This window comes from Phlebotomus papatasi, chromosome 2 (assembly GCF_024763615.1).
Source record: "Phlebotomus papatasi isolate M1 chromosome 2, Ppap_2.1, whole genome shotgun sequence".
Lineage (NCBI taxonomy): Eukaryota > Metazoa > Arthropoda > Insecta > Diptera > Psychodidae > Phlebotomus > Phlebotomus papatasi.
In genome coordinates, this window is record NC_077223.1 from 5,521,269 (window position 1) to 5,546,312 (window position 25,044).

At 34.0% G+C, this 25,044-nt stretch overlaps 1 protein-coding gene across 1 annotated transcript in view; it reads left to right on the forward strand.

Moving 5' to 3' along the window:
• LOC129802229 (frizzled-2) overlaps window positions 1–25,044 on the forward strand; it is a 70,305-nt gene that overhangs the window by 37,209 nt on the left and 8,052 nt on the right. The window lies entirely within an intron of this gene.

Consider the following 25,044-nt stretch of genomic DNA (forward strand, 5'->3'; position numbering starts at 1 on the left):
AATCTCTAGAACATTTTTTGCTTAAAAAATGGATTATATAAAATCAAAGAATTGCCTCTTTTATTAATATTTCTTTAAAATCTTCATTCTAACCCTACAAATATCTTGAAAAAATCTTGTATTGCAATATTTATTCTTTAGATGTTGAACGAATTAAAACATTTCATTCGAAAAACGAAGCGTACATGTCAGTTTGCTTCCTAATAAAAGGCAATAAACAGAATAAATACACTGGCTCCGATCACTAACGGCCTTTCGAAAAGATAAAACCACTCCAAAGCCAAGCCAAACCTTTTCGAAAATCTACGGGAAGCCTAAAGTGCTAGTTCACGTACTCGCCACTTTAGCTCTGATAGTTCTAATATTTCGAATTTCGATATTCTTCACACTTCAATCGTCAACAATGTCAACGACAGTGTGTAAACTTTTGCTGTAAAAAGTGAATTTTTGTGTAATTTTATGGAATTTAGGGATGGCAGGACGTTTGAATTTCAATTTCAATAAAAGAATGTCCATTTCGTGAACTATTCATTTTTGTGTAACTTGGCGGTTTAATGTTCGAACTTCCAGAGGGTTTTTGGGTAAGTTCTGTCCTATATATCTTAGAATTGGTACAGAAAGACTTCAACCGGAGAGAGGTCTCAAGTTAGGAAGGTTTTTATTAAACGAGAAGACTGTTTAACTTTAAGCCTTACGTTCAGTAATAGCCTTCCCGATTTGCAACCCCTCTCCGGTTTAGGTTCATAATGTACCAATTCGAAGGTATATCAGAAAGAACTTACCTAAAAATCCATTAGAAGTTCGAAGATTAAAGCCAACAAGCAACACAAAAGTAAATAAGTTCAAGAAAAGAGCATTTATTTTAATGAAATTGAAATTCAAACCTCCTGTCATCGTGAAATTACATAAAACTTCACGAAAATTCACTTGTCTTGACAGTTAAGTTTCAAGAATACCGAAAATTCGAAATTTATGAACAAAGTAGTGCTAAAGCGGCGAGTATGTGAACTTGTATTTTAGATTTTCGAATAGGTTTGACTTGGCTTTGGAATGGTTTGGCTATTCGAAAGGTTATTATTAAACGGAGCCAATCAGTACTCAACAGAGCTTTCGAATACATTTTTTTTTGAATTTGTGTGTAGATTTCTTGATTTACAAATTACTATAAATTTATAAACAATGTGTTATTTGTGCATAGTGTAAACTTTATGCGGAATGGCCCTTATTTAGACTCGGTGAATACCATGACTAGAAAGATGGCGCTAACAAAGGAGAGGAGAATAAGTTGGATAGCTTGGTGAGGCTTGATACAGTAGCCTGTTTTAAGTTATTGATATGGCTAGAGGTGCTTTTCGAGGTGTATCCGAGGAAGTTTACAATAGCGCCCTCAGTTTGTAAAGTATCATAGTTATTCTGCGATAATGTCTTTAATATTGATAATAATTACCGATTTTAGACACGAAAACGGGATTAATTAAGTTCTAAATCAAAATCTAAAACGGTCTTCAGATCTAATACGGGCTTTAGACTAAAGCTTTATACGTGTGGCTTAACCCCTTAAAGACGAATGGGAAACACGGAAACACCGGTGTCCCAAAAATAAAAATTAATTTTTCGAAATGTTTAGAGAACAAAATAACTTTCTTTAGTCAAAAAGATGTTTTAACTTTTGGGATACCAGTGTCCCACTCGTCCTTAAAGGCTTAACTGCTACAATTTCTCAATGAGCTAGATTTTTTTCAAAAATGTACATAAGACCTTTACAGATTGGGAGCATTTTTTGTCAAAAAACACTTTTTTGAAGGAAAATGTATGCACTGCTGTAGTTGGAGACGTCAAAATTCTGTCAAAAATGGAATTCTTGACGTAAAACGCATTAAAAATAAATAAAACAAATTAAACGTATTAAAATTTAAAAAAAAAATTGACAATGTTAGGGAAAATCATTGAAACATTCGGGAACTGGGCTAAACATCCAGTCTGAAACTCGTATAAGCGATAATTCTGTGGTTTGAAGGGTATATGGAAATGCACTACCCTATGGTATGCACTAGTGACTCTTGGGAAATCTCGTTTAATTCTCGGCTGTAATAGAAAGTCTGGCAGACTATGTGGAAGATTTCATTTCTGGAATGATAGTTTCAAATCAAAATCTTATTATTTAAATGGGCCTTAAGGGGTGAAGTGCACATAATTCCTTTATTGCAAATAATATTTCTCTAAGATCTTATACAGATTTTGATAGTTAAGCAAATGTTTACTTATTCAAAAGAATTCTTCTACTCTAGTCTCAAATCTAAATACAAAGGATAATGCCCAATATTTGAGTTTAATATGTTTTCTACGTTAGACCGCTGTTCCTTTAATTAAAAATCACAAGCATGATTCCATTTTCGTTGGTAAAACAAATTGTTCAGCCCATCCAACTAAAATATTTATATCTCAGTGTTGCAATAACCAAGAAATAAAAAGAAAGCCAACTCCCAGGGAGCGTAATTAATTGCTGGTACAATTTTGTTTAATTCGGATAAAGCAAATCAACATGGAATTTTGATGGTTTGTACATGATGTCGAGAAAAGAAATCCAGCAGAATGAGCAACTGTCCACTAGAGGAAAAGAGTCTTGGTCACTTTTGAACCATTTCATTAGCATATAATCTCCTGGGTTGAATATGAAATTTTATAAACAAACAGCAAGTTCGTGATTATGTTAATGACTCATGCATTGATCATTAAACACTAAGTAGATGATAAGGAATAAATTCCTCGGTGGTATTTATTGGCAACTTTCGTGATTTTTTTTTAAACTCGAAAGAGAACCTCGACATCAAGAGGAAATTGCAGAGGTACACGCCAAGAAATACCCTCGAGAATCTTCATTGAAATTCTCCATGTAGGAGATGCAACTGGAAAGGTAAAAAAAGGGCATTGCAAAGAATCATGTTCTCATATCGTATCATCACCATCGTGGTTCTTTTCTACTTTTTTCCCCTCTGTATTCTCTTATGCTTCACCTTTTCGTGCAATATCGCGAATGCGATAAAAGCAAGAGCACAGTAGTTGAGACTATGAACATCTTGGAATTGAAATTTATAGAGTCTCCCTGAGAATTGAAACAAGTTGCTTGGTAGAGAAGATTAAAAAGGAAGCAAGTAGGGTAGCGTTGCCTAATTTAGAATCTGTCCCAAACGGCAATACAGACTTTTTCCTTAATGGGTCCGGCACACCTTTTAGATCAGGAAAATTTCATGTAATCAAAATTCACTGCCCTTTCTTTCTTTCTTACACGCTTTGCATATCTCTATCTTATTCTTTCGAACTCTAAATTTGATTTAGCGAAATGGAATTTGCAGTGATGTTTAAAAGAAGAAGAAGAGTGCGAAAGAATAGGATAGGCATATGCAAAGCATGTGAGAAGGAAAGGCATTCGAATTTCGACTTGATGAAATTTTTCTCATCTAAAAATCTGAGACATTATAAAGCAGAGTATTAAAAAATGTCACATTCTTGAACGTTAACAGAAAAGATTATTTGCAAGGCATGTAGGCCACTTTCAAAGTAAAGTGACCAACTGCACAAAATTGATTTCGAAAGAGGAGATGGCATATTTGAAGTCATATCATAAAGAAAATCATTTCTTCTATCTTGCCCAGAGCTTTCGGTTCCGGCTTTCTATACGTATCACGCACCTTCTTCATTCAATTGAGATACCCTTAGATGTATAATTTTGCTATCAATTTCTATTTCTTTCAAAGCGTTATCCTAAAAAAATCAATGCGCGAAATTAAAAATTTTCGATTTTGAAAAAAAAACACTAAGATATAGGAAAGAATTGCCAGATCGAGGTGAAACATTGCATAGATTCAAATCATAAGTAGTTCTGGATAATCAACTAGCCTTTATAATTTTTCCTAATGTTATAGGGGACTGTTCCACTACATTTCAATCGGCTTGTATGTCTTGTCTTGTCCCCAATTGCAAAATTGCTTTTGTTTCCATTTGGCTTAACTCATTCAAAAAAGCCATGTTGTGGCGCTCGCTTACCTTTTCGTAGATAAAAAGTATAATACGGGCTTCAGACCTAAGACTTAGACATCTGGCTTAACTCCTCTAATTCCTAATCACCTAATCAGGCAGGATTTTTTAGAAAATTGTTGTTTAGGATTGGATTATGAGGGCAAATGATTCATTAGATTTTGAAAAATTAATAAAATTGCTTGTTATTTAGATTTTTGAGACCTCCGGGAACTGGGCTAAACCTCCAGTCTGAAGCCGGCATAACGCTATAGGACTAATACAGACAAGTTTATATACTTTGAGAAAAGACTTTGACAAATTAACAAGAAAAGTTTGTCAAAAGGATATTCTTCCATACCGAATATGGATTTTTTTTTCAAATCGGTTCACAATAAACAAAAATAAGTAAATAAACAACATAATTTTGACAAAATTTTAACAAGACCCATTTGTGGGTTTAAGAAATTGTTTCTTCAGTCTGTATTCCCTGCCAAAGTTAAGCCAAAGTTAAGGAAATGGTTCTGAATATACAAAGTCTACCCTATGTAACTATGGAAGGAGTATTTGGGTTCTTTTCGCGTGAAAATCGATCTTGCTGTCGCAGAAAAGGGAGAACATGTCGCAAAACACGTGAGATCTGGCAAAGTTGATTGCCAAAGAGGATAGGAAAAGGACTTGAGCGGTAAATTAATGAGATTTTCTGCATTTTGGGAATACATGAATGATCCTATCAAAGCTCCTTAGTCTCCAGACAGTGCCAAAATGCCCTTCCTAGACACTTTTCTCAATCTCGATTGCAATACACGCAGCGCGCGACAGTGCATTGCATCTGAATGTGACCAACTTTCTGGCATGTACAACAGTCAAAAATATTAACCTGAAATATTTCAATCTCTCTGTGAACCAATCCCAATTGAAAGATATTTCAATTTTCCATCACAATTATACGGACCATTAAAAATCCCATGACTTTTTCTGGTCTCACTCTTCGTGATTGATTGTTGGTGGGATTTTTTCACGCTGTTTCGAAAAAAAAAACACCAGCCAAACAAACAGATTGAAAATCAATAAAACGCTCCAATGAGTATTCAGCTATTTTTTATGCAATCACAAAACACTTCTGCGTAAGTTAGTGGTTAAAAAATCCACGCTAAAGGCATTTTTTACTGGTTGTTCAATTTTGTATTCAAATTGAACAAAATCACACAAATATGCCAGATTTTTTTTTATTTTTTTGTCTTTTTCAATAATCGCCGCAATTAATTACGAAATTATGGCAATTTCTTTTCCTCACTCACCTTCCTCCCAATCATCGTCCATGGAGTATTCGTGAACAGAGCCACGAAAATCAACAAAGTAAATACAAGAAATAATTATAATGAAGCAGAAAACACCTTGTTGTTAGTGGAATTGAGGAGGTTGGAAAAAAAAAGGAATGAAAGAAGGTAAAAGAAGAAAATGTTTTTTTTTTACTCTTACCTCTTTATCTCTCTCACGTTCTTGTACACCACACATGTATATTTACATAGCCTTATTATTCTGTATTTTTCTGCCTCGTTCACCGCCACAGTCAGACCAAAATATAATTTCAATTTTTATCCATCCAATTGGAGTTTGTACACCAAAGGGGCCAAAAGGAATAGATGGAGAAGGCACAAGAGAACGCAAGAAGAAACAAGTTCCAAAGTCCCAAGTAGAACCTGAAGACCAAAAAAGTAAAATAAAAGATGCCCAAGAGGAGAAAGAGGCAAGTTCTGGGATGAACCAGTAAGAAAAAAGAGACATCCTGAAACATCTTAAATGGTGTACAAGATTTTTGGTGTGTAGGAAAATTGTGTTGGATTGTAAACCCCCGTAGTGCCACAATAAACTACCAGAAAGTAGAGGACCATTTTTCATTGTGCCCAGACCCAAAACAAAAATCTTTTAACCGGCAAAAATATCACACGAGGAGGAAAGAAGAAACGATTTTCTATGAGATCCACTCACTAAGATACTCTCCTTCAGATTTTTGTCTCCTGCTGCAGAGTTATTTCATGTGCATGATGCACGAGAAAAAAAAGAACAAACATTGGTCAAACAGAGAGCACGAACACGAATTTTCTTCCCATCTCCCAAGATACCAATATCACATTACATTGTCTTAAAATATTTGAGATAGCCCCGAGAGGCACAAAAAAAACTTACCCCAGATTGGATTAAATTCATCGAGATGGATTTTCATGATGTGAGCTTTTTCCTCATTCTTCATTGGAATAATTCAACAATGCTAATTTGCTAAAGAACTGGAATTATGAAAGTTTTCCTTGGAGTTATGGGTGAGGAATTAAATCACGAAATGAAAAAGAAAGAGCCAAAGATGACGGGAATGCCAAGGGTTAGGAATATCTTTTTGCCATATGTACACCACAAGAATAAACCTAGGGGAAAGCACTCTCCCTTCGAAGGTTCATGCCGTCGAATAATGTGAAATTCTTTTATTTTTCGTAAGAGATTTACACTAAATTATCACGAAATTATCAATATTGATGACAAGCTAACTAATATTTAATAGAAATGTGTAAATCTCTTAGGAAAACTAAAAAAAAATTCACATTATCCGAAGGCATGAACGTTCGAAGGGAGGAAACTTTCCCCTACTATTTGCTATTCACTGACTGAGAGAAATCCGAAAAAGTTAAAATACCATTACGGAAATGTTAATTTTACCCTGCAGTATTGATCCGAAATCGGTGTAAATATTATGCCTTTTAGGTGTATTGGGGGTTAAAGTTACCCTTTTTCATGTTAATCTTACCCTTAAAAAGGTGTAAAATTAACATTAAAAAATGTTGACATATTTTTACACCTAAAAAGTGTTAAAGTTATGAGGAAAAAAAGTTAATCGCACCCTCTTTTTTTCTCAGTGTTGGAAAACATGTGATCGTCGGGAGTTAGGGCAGAGATAGGGTAGACAAAAACGAAGATTTTCCCCAAATTTTTCGGATCAGTCTCCAAACCGTCCTCAGTGATCAAATAAATTGGTAAATTGCTCTCGGTTCCTCTGTGAGACTCTCAAAAAAATATTCAAAAGCAAAGAAGGCAAGATTATCAATTCCCAAAATTAGTTAAAAAAAAAAACAATAATTTAAAATTAAAGAGCCCCTATGTGTCAGGTGAACCCCTTGACCGATTGACAGATCAAGAAAATTCTAGATTTCACCCCTAAGAAAGGTTTAGAGTCTAAACCGGTTCATTATCAACTGGAATTCCTACATTGCACTTGGACTTGGATCACAATATTCTTAATGGTTCCGTTCAGTAATACACCGCGAAGAAACAGAGCCACTCCAAAGCTAAGCCAAACCTATTCGAAAATCTACCGTAAGCCTAAAGTGCAAGTTCACGTTTTCGCCGCTTTGGCACTGATTGTTCTGCCATTTCGAATTTATGTGTACTTGACACTTTAATCGTCAACAATGTCAAAAACAATGCGTAAACGTTTGTTTCAAACGTAATTTTGTGGAATTTGAAGATGGCAGAACGTTTCAATTGCAATTTTATTTTTCCAGTTCTCACTGATTTACCTTTGAATCGGTACAGGAAAAACCTCAACCGGGGAGAGAGCCCTTAAATCGGAAAACTTTATTACTGAACGAGGAAAATGATCACTATTTGACTCACACAGAAATGATTCTATTCATAACATTCATTAATTTAAACCGCTTTGCCCTATTGGGATCGCGAGCTTAAGACACGCAGGCTAGCATCTCGTGCCTGTCGATCCTCAGCCACTTCGGAAAGATGTTCGGAGACGATTCCAAGTTGACCCTAAGCAAGATCTTGAATTTGCCTCAGCCACTTTATCTTAAGTCTACCCAGAGGTAGTAGGCGCTTCCTCACAATATCCTGTATGGTTTTTTTCACATTCCTGGCTACATAGGCTTGGCTACATATTTGGTGACAACGTACTACAACGCTACAACAACGTTTAGGAAATACGATGTCCCTTTCATCAGGTATAGAACCTGACGGTATCATCAGGTATATACCTTGCGTGTTTCTTCCTTAATTATTTATACCTAATGAAGAAGATATCGCATTCCCGAAACGTTGTAGCGAATAAAAATTTAAAGAAGCGAAAAAAAGCCTTTATCCGTTCTCACCAGATATTGAACTCTGCCAGACCGTACCTAGTCGAATAATCCCTTGCTACATAGGTTATATAGGCCCGCTAAACCAGATGTCACTCAAGTACAGATCCTCGTTTATTGCTCAGGTGCCACTGATCCTGGGGGACCAGCATTTGAAGCTAGAGCTTGTCCATTACCTCGCGTACGTTGCTCCCGGTACAATGCATCAATATTTATTTTCGAAGCTCTGTGTTGTGTTTGTCTTTTTCCGAGAATAAAACTAAGAAACAGGATACGAACCTCAGGTCATAGGCATCCTTACCCAGGAGACAAGGGATTTGGGGTGGTCCGCGGTTTCGTATTTACTAAGGACTTCTAGTAGATGCATAAATGCCGATACGTACCTGCAGCTATTTTAAAACAAACTGTAACCGACTATAGGATCAATTACAGCCGTTCCCTATATGGCATGGGCACCTGGGATGCGCCCGATAGGTACCTCAATCGCACGGACGGGAACGGTTACGCATCATTAAAATTGTTCTTCAGAAAATACTGGTACTATAAAATACTGGCAAATATTACTAATTCTACGCTGAAAAACGGACTGGCGTAATTGACTTTAGAGGGATATCTCCGGTGATTTCCAGTGAAAAGCTAGTCACTCTAACATTATCGTGGTTTAAAATCAGAAAAGTGTTTTCATCTTCGGAAGACTGGCTACCTTTTGTGACTAGCAATCACCGGAGATATCCCTCTAAGATTACTGGTTCTTTATCAGGATATAAAATCAGAATAGAAATGGTGCTGAGTGAATTAAAGTACCCCTTCAACTTTCGAATATCTAAAACGGTTAAGCCATACTTAAAAGCCTTAGGTCTGAAGCCAGTATAGAACTTTCAGTCGACTTCGAATACTTCAAAGAAAGACATAATAATGGCAATAATCATAAATTGTCTAACGCCTCAGGATCTTTGAGATTTAGGGTAAGTGTGCCAAATTTCGACATAGTTGCATTTTGAACAAAATGTTTTTTTTTGTTACTTCTTTTTAATTTTGGTAATGTTTCTTCTAAAATTATTCTTAAGTACATTTTAAAATAAATAAAATCATAATTATCTGGAATTCTTCCAAAGTCTTTTTCACTTCATCTCGTTCGTCTAAGCGACATTTTTTCATATTTTTTCATTGTATAATCTCTAGAGTATGCAAAACTTAAAATTCATGGAAATTTTAGGGATAAAAAAGTGGCCGAAATTGCAATCTGTCCGAAATTGTAAGCAGGCCGAAATTTGGTACACTTACCCTAAAGTGTTAAACTTTCAATAATTAATTTATGAAGATATCAAATTGTGGTAGAAAATACCGAAAGAATCTTTGACCAAGAGAAATCAAATATCTATCTACAGTTCTGTCTCTCTATATGCACACTCTCTATATGCACAGCTTTTGTGTCGGTTGCATTCAAAATCAATTTGTTTACATTTTGACAAAGTAATAAAGAAAATTATTTTCTTGGTAACTAATTTTTCTCGTTTTTAATTATCTTAATTTTATTTTTTCTGTCTCATATTATAGTTAAAATAACACGGGAAATTCTAGAACAATAAAAAAATAATAATTTATATTAAAAGAAGGAGAAAAACCGTTGGGAATTTCAAAAAAAGTTGTGCATATTCAGAGAGAGAACTGTCAAAAAAAGTACCCAAACTGTGCATATAGCGAGACAACACTGTATCTACCTATCTATCTATCTAAACGAACTCCAATGATACATCACAAAAAAAAAATGAAACCTATTTAATTTTACTTTAAATGTAGATACATCAGTATAGGCTTTTCTAATCCTTATGATTCATTCAGTTGAAGAATATTTTGTTTAAAGGTTTTGAAACAAAAATTGAGGGAAAACTTTGTCAATATCAGTGAACTTTTTGACAGTTTTCATGTTCCCATTTGATTATATATTTGACATAATATAATGGTTATCAATAAATAAAATGCATTTAATTACACAACGTTTACAGTTGTCAGGTTTGTGTCTCGACTTATATATTTTGCAATTTTTAGCTGAGACTTTGATAATCTTTGTGTTTTATTCCTAAAACTATTTAAAGTTCAAACCTGTGATTGGTAGCTTTATCAAATCACATGTTGATATAATTAAATTGCACAAAACAATATGACACATCTGCTACACTTACAGAAACTTTGCTAAAAGTGTGATTAGTTTTCATGAAGTATTTGCAAGGCATAAACTTCCATGCAACAGGAAGTTCACAATTTTGGGAACAAGCTAAATTTTAGATAATTGTATTCAATTATTCCCAAATATAATCTAATGCATTCAGAATTTTGCGTACTCCCAAGGCATTAATTAACATGGTGAACGACTGATAGCACTAGTTTGGCATGCTAATATCTACTCTTAGTGCTGTTGAATTTAATTAATGCGCTTAAAATTGAATTTTGACTACCTGAAGTCAATTTAGATACGAAGAACTATTTAAAATTGCTAATACGACGTCGTGAATGGCGATAAAAGAGAAATGTACATCGCTTGATGCTATTCTATTCACCTTGGAAACTTTTCAGACGTTTGAAAAATTGCTCAAGAAGACGAATGAGAACGTTTCTAATTAAATTCCAGAATGGAAAACCCTCAAAGTTTTTTTTTGGCGGGAACATAATGCACGAGAAAAGAAATCTCATCCAAAAGTTGAAGCGTGACAAAAATACTGGTGCAGTTCCTGTGTCCAAGTTTTGGTCAAGCTAAAGTATACAGCTAATTAAATTAAAGTTGGTATTTTTGAGGAGATTGTCGAGGAGTGATAAAATGAGGGATGGCGACAGGAATTTCAGACACGCAAAGCACTTCTTCAACTTGAGGACTCGGTCAAGAAGTCGAGAGGTTGTGACCATTGTGACCGGATGGAATTTGCCTCTCGTAAGCCTCTGATATTTGGAGAATTTTCCTCTCAAAGGAAAATCTCAGGGATTTTTCCAACTTCCTCCTAAGTCTCTTTTTTCGGTGGTTCCTCTACCATACAGCATCATTTAACATTATTTGCGGGATACTTCTTTTGACTTTGCCGCTCTGGGAGGAATCATCAATTTCAATCTGTTTAGACGGTTCTTGTATCTTGTTCTCCATGTCGTTTTTTTTCCTGGTCCGTTCTTCCTCCACACATTTGATGAATTTCAAATGATCTTCTCGTTAATTAAAGCAGCAAATTCTAAGCAAAAGTTTCAATTTAAAAGAAGAAAGACGAACACCTTTGACTTTCGACTTGCTTAACAAGATACTGATTGTCTATCTCTTTAGTTTCTCTTCCTTTTTTGGGTGTCTATTTCAACCGTGATGTTCAATTAATTACCAAAAAAGAGCTCTGGAATATTTTAGTGCTGTCAGAACATACAAACTTTATACTCTTAAACTTTGGTATCAAGTGTGGGAAGGTGTGTGAATTTATTTACAATTGCAGACACTCAAAATTAAATTCTGCGACAAATATTCCATGGAGGCACGTACTTAATAAACTTCTAATAGGAGAGAAAGTTTTCAAACCCAAATTTCTCAGATAAATTCACCCAACATGAGAAATGTGTTTAATTATTGGGGAGAATGGTGTAAAAATATTTTTTTCTATTTCATTCTTGAGATTTGAAATAACACAGGGTAAGACAACAATTCGAATTCTTGAGCGTTTTGCGTTGGAGGTGTGTGTCGTTTAATTTTAAGCGGCGGATAATTGATTAATGATCCAATTGGATTTTTTTTAAATAAATAACTTTGATCGGAATATCTATTCCCCATTTTCTAAAATACTTTTTTTTATTTTTCGAAAGCTTGTGACACGGCTAGAGGTCAAACTGTAAGAGATATCGACTTCCGGTCTTCGACGACCCCTACCCCATAAGTCAACATTATCTAGAACAGTCTTTCCTTTATCCTCACCCCACCCCTACCCCTCCAAAACCATGTTTTTTGCTTTACAGTGCCCGCTTTGTTATTCGGATGAACGGGAAACAAAATGACAGATGTCCGCTTCGTTTTCCGGATTGATTTTTCGAACTTACATAATTAGAGATTGCTATGCTATTATATTTTATTTATTAAACACAAACATCATAGGATAATTCATTTTCTTTACTGAACACACATGCATACGTAACCCTAAAATTATTTTATATGTTACCGTCGAGGACTCGTCCGGATTACACAGATCTGGATTAGAGAGCAGGCACTGTATTTCGAAAACGGCTCCTACGATTTCTTTCATTTTCGAATACATTTTAGAGGTAGTGAAGGCGAATATTTCCATCCTTTATTATAAATCCATTAATATTTATAATAACTAATAGAATATTAATATCTATGACAGTTACGACAATGGCATATTGTGCATATTTCAATATAATTAAAGAAAAACCAAAGTAATTAAGTCGTTAATTAAAATCCATTATAAATTCTGACTCGCAAAAAATGTTCTAAAATACTTGACGTTTAGTACATTGAAGGAATCGTTAAAAGATCCATAAGAGCTTTGAACAATTCCTGTTCTGAACACAATTTTTTATGCATAATTCATCTATTTTAAATTTACTGAAGAATGCCATGATACGATTCCTTTAAACTTACTTAACGTTTTAGTACAAGCATGGAGTCGTATACTAAGGACGATGCTATGACTTTTCTGAACACCGTGAAGTCTAGCTAGAGTACTCTTCTATGTTACACTTTATCTTACTCACAAAAACTTCAAATTTACATTGAAAGACGAATTAGCAAAATCCTGTACTAAATCTTTAGTTTCTTTCTGTTTGATTTTCAATTTAGCACTTTAAATTTAAAAATGTTCAATTATGTGGATGAACACAAAGTCTTATATTACTTCTCTTCTGTATCAATATTTCCTTGTTTTTTGCAATTGTAAAAAAAAATCCTCTGCGAAATTTTAGTACACTTTTTCACAGTAAATTGATTTAGAAAAGAAGTTGAATAATTCCTGATTTTCAGTTGTCTACGACAAAAGATCTGTCCGATCATCATTAGAAGAAATCAAGAGCAATTTAATAGCTATTAGTCCACATGTTCTAAAATAAAGGTAAGGGAAACCTACCTAGTAAATTGTCTTTACTCACATTTTGTCAAACTTCCTTGTAGAACAGAAATTTTTGGTTTTTTTTTTAATAAGTTTTTTTTGTGGTTTATTTTTGCAATAAAATATTATTCTCCCTGAATGAGAGGTAGCTTACTAAGCTTTCCCCTACTTTAGTACATACATGTACTAATGCAGGTATAATCTGGCTCTTATGCATAATGGGCTTGAGAAATGTCTTTTATACGTCCTGGGTCTGGAAAACTGATTTCAGTAGCCTACGTCAAAAGAAGATCTGTCAGATTATCATATTTAAGAGCTTATTACTTCATAGTAAGAGGGAATTACTTCATAAATGTTCTAAAATAAAAGTAAGTGTGAGTCTAGTATAGTTACCTTTAATCCAAACTTCGTCAAACTTTCATGCAGGACAAGAAATTTTAGTTTTTTCGGATAGGTTTTTAGAAGTTTTGAGTTTTTTTTATTATCTGAACAAGACGTAGCTTACTAGGCTTTTCCCTACTTTAGTACATGCATGTACTAATGCAGATATAATCTGGCTCTTAAATACTCCCTTCTTACTCTCATTCTGCTAACTTTAGGGAAGGTCTTTCGTACGCCTTACTTTTGGAAAGCTTTAAAAACTCTCAAAAGCTTTAGGAAGTAATACTTTTAGTACAATGAGCACTATGACATCATTTAGTATAATCTAGCTCTTCTTAAATACTTCTAATAGGTTAAGGGAATGTATTTGCACGTTCAACTTGTAAAACACTTTAAAAACTTTGAAAATTTCTAAAAATTTAGAGAAGTGTAACTTTTAGGACATGTGTGTACTAAATCTAATATGCTTAGCCTGGCTCTTAAATACTCTGTGTAAATAAATCAATAACATTTCTACGTCTAGCCTCTGAAACATTTTCAAGAAAAAATAGTAATACGTTTAGTACAAGCATGTACTAAGTTTTTAAATTCGTCCTCGATTTTCTATTCCTAAAATCCTTTCATATGATAGCATCATAGCTTCAGTTTAAGAAGGTCTTAGTTGGGTTTTGAAATATTGTCTTAATGAGTTTATTTGGCTCACACCTCTCAAAGTTCCATTACACATTTGTCCAGGCGATTGACAGGAGGATGGAAAAATATTTTTCCAACAGCATGACTTTTTCCTCTTGGTGCAGAAGGAAAGCTCAGTACGTGAAGGCGTTTCATGGGAGACAGCAAGAAAATATTGCCTCAATGAAATTGTTATTCCTTATGTCAATTGAGAAATCACGTTGCGATTGAAGGAAAGAATTATCAGTACTTTGTCCCTGGCTTATTGAGTATTCAAATGATTGTCAGAGAATTCCTATACCTTGGTTTTACTTCTTTTCTTAGTTTATTTTTTTTTTGTCCTGGTCGACGACAGAAGTTGCTTTGTGGAAAATAATTGCACAATCCCCCTCATATATCTCCAATCATCTTGTAGATGTGATCTCAACTGAGGAAGACAGCTAACATGGCCGAGAAGTCCACAAGGAGGAAAATATCGCACGTTTTTCGCATTTACACTCTCGGTGCTAAAGACACTGACTTCTTCGACACTTTTAGCCAGTACAAAGTGGAGGAGAGAGCAAAAAAAAAGGATAGGTAGACAGAGCAAATAAAATTGCAGTTGATTCTGTATTTTGTAACTTCTACTTCACTTCCCAACTTGCAAGGAGGACAAAAAAAACTGTCCAGAGAATGTAGGTGGACATTGAATAAATACAGAGTCAGGTTTCCTGCATCACTCCTCCACCTTTCTCATTCCCAAGAAAATCCACTGAGAGGATTGAAGAAGCGAGGAATAAAAAAAGCAAAAGACACGTATATGAATTTATATTGAAAGTCTCGAGGCTAAAGGAATATCACAGAGAAAATTCCCATTTTCATGGGTAAATATTGAGATTTGAAAATCCATTAAAGAGACATTGTTGTGGAACAATTTTCAATATGGCACAAGGCTCAGAGAATAAAACCATTTCTTTTACCCAATTGGGTGTACTCTCAGTGACATTATTGGATCATATTCTATTTTATTGTCATTCACAATCCATAGTGCTAAAATTGCACATTGAGACAAATTATGACAATTGGAGTTTGTGACCAAAAGAAAACATGTGATAGCAATTTGCAACGATGGCATCTTGTTGCTATCATTGCAACAACTGTTGAGGAGAATAGCACTGCGGGAAGAAACATACATTTTCTCTCCATGTACTTAATGTTTTCTCCGCAGATAAATGACACTGACCACGGGGCTGACCATTGCGAAGTTTCTATGTAAAATACTACTTCCATAAAATCTTGGACTTGTATCACAGATTGCACTTTGAAGTTCATCATTCGACTGATCGACACAGAATATTAGTAACGATAACGATCATTCGGACAAATAAAAAGGAAATCCGAAAAGGATACATCAATTACGGTTGCCTTACCGATTAATTTTACCGATGTAGCCGGGTTGGAAATTTCAAGATCTTTCAAAAAAAACCGAAATTAATAAAATCGGTTGAAAAATAGGCCCTCTAAAGTGGTTAAACTTTATCCTTCGAAAATTCGATAACGAAACACTTTTCCAACAAGGTGTACGAAATGTTCACCTTGACTACCTCCAAAACATATTCGAAAATGAAAAAAATCTAGGATCCATTTTCGAAATAGACCAAAAAACATGGTCCTGATGGGGGAAGACTGTCCTAGACATTTTTGACTTATAGGGGGCGGGGTCATCGAAGACCCGGTTCGATATAACGATATCTTAGTTCGATATCTTAGAAAGTCGATATCTTACCGTTTGATCTCTACCCGTGTCGCAAGTTAAAAAAAAAATTATTATATAACTGCCCTCTCTTTGAATTCTCTTTGAATAAATTGTTGCACTTCGAAAACATATTTCGAAAGCCAAACATAGGATATATTTACTTTTCGTTGCATCCGCGTGGCGGCCAATTTATTTGTCGTTAAAATTTCGAAATATTATATTCTCTTTCGAAATTATATTATCTTATAACTACTGAGTAAGTCTTTTAACAGCTCTCTCTAGTGTAGGATTCCATAAAATTTCCCAATCTTTTGTGAAAATTGAAGTTGAAACTTCGAAATCCAGTCTGAATCATTCGAACATCTTTGAATTTTTGTGCAAATGGAATGTAATTTATCTTTTAAACATGAAACGTAAGAAACTATTAGAGAATCAAAGTCCGACTATGAATGCACCCAATCTATGCTTTCAAATTTTGAGTTTGATTGTCCAATAGTGTCTTTGATAAAGGATTGATGGCACGCTATTTGAACAAAATGTCGTTGATGCTCACGAATCTCTCGAAGTATTCAAACTCAAATTTGAATTTTCGAATACTAAATTTTCGCGCTATCATGAGCAACAATAATATTATGAGCGTAATGGCTTTGTTTTTTTTTCACAACAAGGTAAACACTGATGAAGTAAACACTCAACATATTTCGAAATTCGAACAAGTAGTATTTTAAATTACAAACACTACATCTACGAAATTAGAAATAAATATGTCTTTTCTTTGGCTTTCAAAACTTATCTTCGAATATTTTAAACTCTTATCATTAATAAGTAGAGTTTGAAAAATCCGAAGACCTATCTGAAAAGTCTAAAAAGAGACGGGTCCCGGTCAAATCCCAAAAGCCAAAATCCCTACACATTATACCTCCATATAATTACATCCCTTTCAAGATTTTGAAATTCCGTAACCTGACTCAAGTATTTTCTGTTCGAATTTCGAAGAACTCAAGTGACAAAATGTCTTGGTTTTTACTTTGTCGTGAAGGAAAATACAAATCAACGACGCATACTTTCTTCTGGCTCATTATTTAATCACTATATCATCGTAAATTTTCACTACCTAGTGTAAAAATTCGAAACTGAGTTTGAATTCTTCGAATATCATCGAATTTTTGTGCAAGTAGCTTTTTAGCTAAGACACTTCTAAAACTCTAGCTGTGAGAACACCCAAAATACATTTTCGAAAATTCGAAAATTGTGCACCTATTTTCTTTTATGATCTACTTTATCCTCGAGCATTTCAATTGTGTACTTAGAAGCCCCTAAGAACAAGCACACCTCATTTTCCTTCTCGTCTCGCAACTACACATATATTTTGTCTAAGTGGACACATGTGAAGTGTGTGAGACTGAGAAAAGGCAAAAACTAGTTTATAAATATGGTTTATGGATTTTATACAGAGAAAATCATGCACTGTTAATTGCAAGAATAATATATGACTTTATAAACAACGTAAACTCCATGGACTCCTCATGTAACTAATGGTGAGCATTTGAATTTAATTGCAACGACACTTTTGCATATTATTGCAATAATACATCCCAAATGGGTGGCACTTCGATGCACAATTTCACACATTTTGCACCGTTTTCCGACTGAATATCAGTAAATCCTAGGAGATGATGACTCTTGAGGTAACAATGGTGATGGTTAGATGAGATGGAAACACCCACGTGAGTGACTTTATCTTAAGTTACGTGGGATTTTATGAACTTGAACGTTCAACATGGTTCTGTTTAATTCAAAATCTAGGCGACAGAATCAATTGAATTATCTCCAGGAACTTCCGAACACGTGTCCATGGTCAGACAGTAATTTTCTTCTGCTCATTTCCTTCGACAGATGAGGTGGATAATTCTCTGGGCTCGTTAAAAATCCCATCCCTCAGACTTTAACAGTCCATACTAAAGATTGTGAGGGGTGGCTCATGGTGATTCTGGCTCAATTGGCATTCCCATCATCCATTCAATTCACCTTGGCAGACTAAGAGAATAACAAAAAAAGCCTCCTTCTCATGCAAAACACATTGACTTGTATCAATTTGTTGGTTGGATGTGGTGAGAATTTTTAACAATATTCACCAATATTATCCATTGATTTTTTTATGAGCTGAATTATTTGGGAATCAAATACTTCTTATTATTCACTTCACACTGTTTCTATTGATTCTTTAGTCGCCTTTTTACATATTTTCTCTTATAGTCTGTAACATGAGACATTTCCTTCGGGGTTGTCTCAATTGGGAAGGCATACACTTCACTCTTTTATTTATTTCTTAAATTGTACGATATGTTCAAATTTTGATGAGATTATAAATAAGATATTAATGATTTTGTTTTTAAAAGAATGCAAGTATAAGGCACGAAAAAGGCACACCTTACCTTGTACGAAAGAATTTTTTGAATATCCTAAAATTATGATAAAATTATAAAAAAACGTTTTTATGGCCTTCAGGCCTAATGCCCTAGACACACTTAAGCCAAGAGACGGCTTAAAGTACTTATAATCAAAATAATGATTTGACTAAATTTCCATCAGTTTCGCACTAACTAAGCCGTGTATTGATTTAAGCTGAGAGACGGGTTAGTCAGAAATTAATGGAAATATGATATGATCATTATTTTGATTACAATTACATTAAGCCGTCTCTCGGCTTAAGTCATAAGTGTATCTAGGGCTCTAGGGCATAAGATTTAGCCATAAAACTTACTTCAGTAACTTCTCTTTAGCTGATATTTTTAGGAAAATATTGAATTATAATTCAATATTAATGGCTCCGGAACACCTTTTAGATCAGAAAAATTTCATGAAGTCGAAATTCACATCCCTTTCTTTCTCACACGTTTTGCATATGTCTCTTCGAACTCTTCTTCTTCATTTAAACATCAGACTAATTTGAATTTAGTTCAATCAAATTTGGAGTGCAAAGGAATAAGTCAGACATATGCAAAACGTGTGAGAAAGAAAGGGATGTGAATTTTGATTTCAGGGAATTTTCCCGATCTAAAAGGTGTGCCGGAGCCATAAGGGTAAATAATCCAGAATCTTAAAAACAGGCAATTAAAATTACTTTTATTAATGTTCTGCGGTAAAAATTATCCATTCCGTTCTTTAAGGGAGACTGGGGCAAAAAGTCACAAATTCATAATTTCAAAATTCAAGACCTGCATCAATGCCGTAGTTGCTCAGAATTCAAACAAAAAATTTGGAAAACTAAAAATATTGAAATTTTTAGCCTAGTTTTTGAAATATATTCTTTACAGTAGATATCAATTTTTATATACTTATTTTCCTAAACCGATGCACTTATAAATATTTTCTAAATTATTTGGATTCTTTGAATACTAAACTGTTATCCGTTTTAGCATTTCCCAAAGATTCTTTTGTCCAGAAATCCTTTTATTATAAATGAACACATTTGAGATAAAAATTAATATAAATTATGGGGCAAAAAGTAACAAAAACCGTAAGAGCAAAATAGAGGAAAACGACTATCACAAAGTTGTATAGTGGTGAATTTCCTATAAAACTGCGCTAATTACGAATTTCTTGGGCAATCAGGTCACTTGTAGGAAAATAAAATATCCGTTTTATAACTTTTTGCCCCAGGCTCCTCTTAGGTTAATTGTTTAGGAAAAAATTAAATGAATATTTTCCTGTAAAAAATCTAAAAGTCTTAGAAATTTAGATTAACATTTTTCTATACATTTAGTACATTCCTGTACTAAACTAACATAAAAAGTAAATCTAAAATAAATAGCATAAACAAAGCAAGTACAGTAGACTCTCGCTAATTCAACTCCTTTAACATCGGGCTACTTTTTAATTCGGACAGCAGTTAAATTTGAAAAGAGTTTGTTGACATTTTTGAAGTTCGATTGTAATTATCGAATGAAGCAAATATGCTCAAATTTGTCATGCTTTGTCTCAGTTGTGATGTGATTTTGCATTATTAAAAGGCTAATTTAGATTTCATATAAGCATGTAAATTTAATATGAGTACGCAGGTAAACAAAAAATCGTTGCATTTCAAAAAATTTCATGCCCGAATTTCTCTCTAATTCGGGTGACATTTCGGTCCAAAATGCTCGAATTTGAGAGAGTCTACTGTAATAAGTTTAAGCTAAGGGAGAATTTCTTCTAATATTTTTTTTAAATGATAAATATGCAATTGCAAAGAATGCTAAAATATTAAGCTATTCATTAGTACAAATATTAGTGCATAAATTTAGAACACGATTTTTTTTTAGAAGAGCACTTTGAAGTTGAAATAATTTTCTGCATTTCGAACATGAAACACTTGTACTAAAAATGTCTGATAGTAAAAAATCCACAATATTAATCGTTGCATAATTTTTTTATTAATTCATAATATGCAATTGTCGTAACTGACATAATTTATATGGAACGCAGAGAAGAGTACAGCAATTTCACCAAGCCATTACGCTAGAAAATTTATTTAATTAGAAAAAGAAAAACAAATAAAATCTAAAAAAAAAACATTAGGTATTTTCATACAACTAATAATCAAGTGAAATTAATTTGGCATTGTATAAATATTGGAAATTTTATCATTAAAAAAACCAACACACGCAGAATATAAAAAAAGGAAAGACAATTAACATTTTTAGCAATAAATAGTGATAATTTTTATTTAAATTGAGCTCAATTACTCAGTCTATTTAATTTTAATTGAATTTGCAGACTTATTTATTAGTTCTGTATGTTTTGTTATTTAATCAAACCAATATTCATAAAACTTATACATGATTAAAATCGTGAATAATAAAGTGCATCGTGTCGAAATAATTTATATTAATGTTGATACTGCATTATACTAACTATTCCATTTGAGATACTAAATTTGAGATATTAGACAAAAGAGCTTTAAATAATATAGATAAAGTATTATCGCACCAAATCCCAAATACACTGTGAAAATTAAAGCGATATATGTTAAATAAACTATCGAATGTCCCAGCACAAGAAACGATACAAAAAAAGAACTTCAGAGAATTCATCGGCGCATAATTTCACGAAATTCAATTAACATTTCACTGCGACTGAATAAAATTCCCCACTGGTTTTCAATTGTGCGTTCCAGAGGGCTCAAAAAAATGGTAATTGCTCGTGAGTGGTCTCACAATAAGATATATACCCAAAATACGAACAGATGTGAATTTAACAACCCTCGGAGGTTGACAATAAATCCACCGAGATATTCGTCATTCTCAGCATAGCATCTCGTGCCGTTTCTTCCACCGAGAGATACAAATTCAATTTCTGTACCATCAATCAGGCAGCTTCTTGTTCGTCCTAAATGCGAAACACTTCAATCTCACTTTGATTGCCAAACATCATTATACTCATGGTGTCTCACTTTTGGGGGATTGTTTGACATGAAATATTTCCACACATCCGACATAGAACCAACAATCAAGAGTAACAAGAAGTATTGAGAAAATTCAATGAAGTGTCTGATTTGTACTTCTTGCACCAACAATAGCATCAACATTCTACCACCCACAATTCTTGACTATGCCACAGGTAAAAATCCAATTACCGGAGAGGAATCTGTTACGTGGTGATTGAAGATGTTGGAGATAGAATCTGGGTGGAAGATATACAATCGACCAACCGGCTTTTAAAAGAAAATTCAGCTGACCTTGGGTAGCTAACACTTGTAGTTTATTGTTACCGTAGATACGGGTGACTTTACCCTCTGGACCTCACCTTGTCCTCTTGCTTTTCGTAAGTTTTTCTGTAATCGGATCAGTGATTTATCCTTACACAGGTTTCAGTCAAGATTTTTTGGAAAATTTAGACCTACGATTGGGTAATAAAAGTAAGTGATCCATTAGATTCTGATGAACCAATAAAATTGCTTGTTATTTAGGATTGTGTGACCTTCGGGAACTGGGCTACACCTCTAGTTTGAAGACCGCTTTAAGTGTCAATGTTAATCCTTATAATAATTATAATACCCCAACTCATGATACCAATTTATCGTCAAAATATTAACATAAAACATTTATTTAACCTTTAACATTTTCGTTTAATTGAGAATATGCTTACCAACTGCGAAAATTTTAATTAATAAACCACAATGGAATAATTTTAAAGTTTAAGAAACACTTCTTAAATTTAGAATCAACAATGTATGTGACAGCATTTTAAAAAAGACTGATAATTTATTGTTCGCCGCCGTCCGTAGCATTGGAAGTCAACCTCCACATCAAAACCGTGCTAAAAGAATATTTAATAATTATTTAAACCTAATTACGTTTAACTTTCTTAAAAACCTTTCATTAGTAAACCACGTAAACTATAATAACGTATTTATTAAATAAAGAGCGAAATTGTATTATTTTAATAGAAAAATGCATATACGATAGGTCTCTTTTGCTCTAAACATCTCATTTAATCACCGTTGTAATTGATAAGCTGATTTATACACTTCACTTCAAACCATTTTGATTCAGTATGCAACTTCTTTTTTTTTCTTATTAATAAATAATCGTAAAATGAGAAATTTAAAATCCGTTTTTGCCGAGATAAGGGAAGTGAGCCTTCTTTGAATTAGGGCAGCATTGAAACTGGGCTGTTTTTTCCTATTCTTAAATGGAATTGAGCCCTATCAGACTGTAATTTACTTCATAAATGCCTTGTGGAACTAATTAATATCACAGCATGGACTAGCTTTACTTAAAAAATAGAAAAAAACCTAATTTCAAAGCTGCCCCTATTCAAAGGTGCCCCAGTTCCCCCAATAAAGAAAAAAATACTTCTAAAAATTCATTTGGTTAACATTTAAACTGGCTTATCTCTAAATTTAATAAAATCATAAACGACTTTTTATAATTGCATTGTTTTAAATCTTAGAAAAAAACAAAGAAAAAAATATTAAAAATTTTACAAAAAATCTGTATGATTCTAAATATTTCCTTTCTTCAAGAAAAATTACTTTCTTTAGTAGAAGATCTACAGAATTTCTTTCAGAAAATCAGTTTAGCATGTGACCCTTGTCGTTTGAGTCTACAGTTATCGTATCCGTATTCGTTTTGTACTTGCATTTTAAGCAAACGCCAATCCGACCATCGCGTTGTCATTTACATCGAACAAAAAGAATGCATATATAATAAATACAGTCTTCAGACAATTTCTTGTAATTACCAAGGAGTAATTCATTTCGGGGAATTCGAGATAATCTGGCCAGGGAATCTATGGGGAAACCACGGCGAAGCCACAGGAAATCCGGAGATCCCGGAGAACCTATACATTTTTTCAAGAAACTCGCGGAAACCCCATTATTGGGAACTAATGAATATTGTTAAGAAACCCACAGGGAATTCTCTAGGGATCCATATATTATTTCAGAGAACGGGGAACTGGAGCCACTCTGATTGCTTATGGTCTACTCCTCGGTATTTGCTTGTTTTTTTTTTTGAGAAGTTCAAGAACATTTGGGAACTTGACTAATCGTCCAAAAAACACGTATAACGATCAACGTAAACGAAAACCTATTTTGTTTACGTTTTTAAGTTTTGATTTGCTGAAAAGTAAAACGTTAAACATGGCGTCTTATGCCCAACGCACATTATCTTTTGTTTTGTAAATATATTTTTGACATATCAGTGAGAGTAAATTAGACCTGGATCTAGTGATCTCGCTCACTGTCATACTGAATTCCGAAAACATGTTTACATAACAAAAGTTATTGTACATTGAGAATACCGGTTCAATTCAAATAGCTTATGCCCTAGACACGCTTACGACTTAAGCCAAGAGACGACTTAACGTATTTATAATCAAAATAATTATTAATTTATGCGCTACACAGACTTAAGACTTAAGCTGAGAGGTGGCTTAGTGGAAAGTGATGGAAATGCAGTTTAACCATTATTTTGAATATAATTACGCTAAGACGTCTCTCGGCTAATCCTCATCTCTGTCAAGGACTTTACATTTCCATCATTTTCTGACTAATCCATCTCTCGGCTTAAGCCGAGAAACGACTTAGTCTGAAACTAATAGGAATTTACTTAAATCATTAACTTCACTGAACTTATAATGTTCGAAATCGATATTTACCACAGCGTGATTAAGGCTCAAGTGTGAAACCCGTATAAGTCAATTATAATCTGCCAAAGCCTCTATAAATGAAGCAATTTCAAGGGGTTTCAAGTGATTTCCGGACGAGTGTCGATAATGTGTCACAATTGAGGGATAAATGAGGCGATGTGTGACAAACCCTTGGATAATTGCCGATGATCATCACTGTGATCGAGGGCAAAAAAAGCGCCTGGGATTGTAGACAAATGGGAGAGGATGGTACGAGCATGTGTTGGGCTATGGTAAATTTAGTTGGGGAATCAACTTCCAAGACCACATGGCTCACGGAAAAATGTTCCATCATCCTGAAGAGTTGGGAAGCATGTGGCTTCGATCATCGTAGAAGTCAATAAGAATCTTTCCCCTCTGGGAGGATCGAGTTCTTTTGCAGTGGTTCACGATGATTCCCATCAAATGGCAGTGGCGAGACTTTTCACTGGAGCTTCTTCAATTTTTTCCATCATAAATTGATGAGCGTGATGATTGATTTATTTTCTTCCTAACACCCACACAGAGGTCTCAAGGGAGAATTCTTTATGCTTTTGCTTTTCTTTTTTCTTTTCGAAAAGTGAAAAATCTTCTGTATCCGATGAATTGGTGATGAAAATGAGTACTTGGTGGTTTGGTGAAAGAGAAAATTTAACATATACCAAGTTAAGGGGGGAAAAAAAAGAAAAGAAATTGAGCAAGAGATCTCTCAGGAAGATGCTAAATAGAAGGGAGATAGATGTTAGGAAAAAAGAAATTTTCTTTATTTGAAGAAGATGGAAAAGACTCCACATGTGTATTCACGTGTCTCAATTCACCATATTAGTAATATGAGTGTGTGTATAGGAATAAGAGTAAATTATTGTAT